This window comes from Anarrhichthys ocellatus, unplaced genomic scaffold (assembly GCF_004355925.1).
Source record: "Anarrhichthys ocellatus isolate YVR2014 unplaced genomic scaffold, GSC_Weel_1.0 scaffold185, whole genome shotgun sequence".
In the NCBI taxonomy this organism is placed as follows: domain Eukaryota; kingdom Metazoa; phylum Chordata; class Actinopteri; order Perciformes; family Anarhichadidae; genus Anarrhichthys; species Anarrhichthys ocellatus.
In genome coordinates this window covers 257,023-258,911 of record NW_022280215.1, presented here as the reverse complement: position 1 = coordinate 258,911, position 1,889 = coordinate 257,023, and the positions used below count along the sequence as shown (strand labels likewise).

General features: G+C 40.2%; 1 long non-coding RNA gene across 1 annotated transcript in view; it reads right to left on the bottom strand.

The window, feature by feature from the left end:
• Nucleotides 1-34: 34 nt before the first annotated feature.
• LOC116400608 (uncharacterized) overlaps nt 35-1,889 on the bottom strand; it is a 6,832-nt gene continuing 4,977 nt past the window's right edge. Inside the window, exon 4 of the long non-coding RNA XR_004213935.1 lies at nt 35-211. This is a non-coding gene — a long non-coding RNA (uncharacterized LOC116400608). The remainder of the gene's footprint in view (nt 212-1,889) is intronic.

The window sequence follows — 1,889 nt, the reverse complement described above, 5'->3', positions numbered from 1 at the left end:
GTCTCTACCAGAGACGTATACGGCGTCTCTACGTCACTCCTCCTCAGCCGAAGTTCATTTGATGAACAGAAGTTACCATATGTTTTCATGTTGTAAAATAAACACAATAAGGAAAACAACTGATGATTGTACGAATTAGTAACAAGGTGATCACATGAAAATCTATAAGATCTTACCTTGTGTCGGCACTTCAAAACAACACCATAGGCACCTTAAAAAAGAAGGAAACGGTACGTTAAAGTGAGATTCACCACAGCCAATATCTTCATGAATATTCAAAGTGTTTCAAACTCTTATTTTTTCTTTCAATCAGACCCACATGAGACGAAAATAAATTCAGTTTTAAAATGTTGATTTGTGATCCAGCATGAATGACCAAACCCTAGCTCGATGTATTTATTAGTTGGCTAACAATGCTAACAATTCTAACAATGCTAAGAATTCTAACAATGCTAASAATTCTAACAATGCTAACAATTCTAACAATGCTAACAATTCTAACAATGCTAACAATTCTAACGATGCTAAGAATTCTAACAATGCTAAGAATTCTAACAATGCTAACAATTCTAACAATGCTAACAATTCTAACAATGCTAACAATTCTAACGATGCTAACAATTCTCGAGCAGACTGAACATTTTTATTTATTGCTACAAAGTGCTTTAAAACCCTCTGAACCCCAGAGCAGTTTCAGGCTCTCTCTGTGGTCTTGATGTTCTCTGTAGTATGAAGTTCTGCTCCTCGATGGAACCAGAACCATCATGGCTAGAAGTAGAGAGAACTAGAACATGTCTTTAGTGAGAATAACACGGTTAGAATAACAAATCATTAAAAAGAAAAAACGCGAGTTGAATTTATTGGATAATGTATTTTACAAAAGTTGGCAAAGAATGGAATCTATAAATCCAACATGTTGTGTGTCCACAAGTGTTACCAATGTTGGAGAATAAAATGTAGACTCTACGTGTTATAAATATGAAAATATTCACGTTTCCAGCCTCTGCTCTCTCCTCTCCTCTCCCCACTCTCCTCTCCTCCTCTCCCCTCCTCTCCACTCTCCTCTCCCCCTCTCCTCTCTCCTCTCTTCTCCCCTCTCTCTCCTCTCCTCTCCTCTCCCCTCCCCTCTTCTCTCCTCTCTCTCCTCTCCCCTCCTCTCTCCTCTCCTCTCCCCTCTCTCTCCTCTCCTCTCTCTCCTCTCTTCTCTCCTCTCCTCTCCCCTCCCCTCTTCTCTCCTCTCTCTCCTCTCCCCTCCCCTCTTCTCTCCTCTCTCTCCTCTCCCCTCTCTCTCCTCTCTCCTCTCTCCTCTCCTCTCTCTGTGTTCACTTCCTGTAGTTCAGTCAGAGTGTCTCCTCCTTGTAGTCACATGACTGTTGGTCTCAGATGAATCAATCATGACGTCATAGTTTCACACTTTAATGTTTTTACACAATCTGGTTAAAGTGAACGCTTTATTAGAGGAGAGATTTATAATGACAACATGTAGAATAAAATGTTTTTGATGAAATATCATGATTTTTGTTTTTGGTTGATTTTTCTGACAGAGGCGTTCGTCACTGATGATGTGTTCAACAACCGTCGGAAAGACGAAAATCAGACGATTATGACAGTTTTTACAGCTTCTGGCTGAGATAAACGGTGTAGTTTTTGGCGATTGTTTAATTAAAGAAAACATGCTTTTCCATCCCGCCAGCGGGTTTTGGGGTTCAGAGGGTTATATCTGCTTTTTCTTAATGCTTCTCACATGTTGACATGAATTATGGAAAAACATCCCCCGCTTTAAAAAAAAGAAAAAGAACAGGAGGCTCAGAAAGTAGGACACAAGTGTTGGCAAGCTACTCGACACACACACACACACACACACACACACACACACACACACACACACA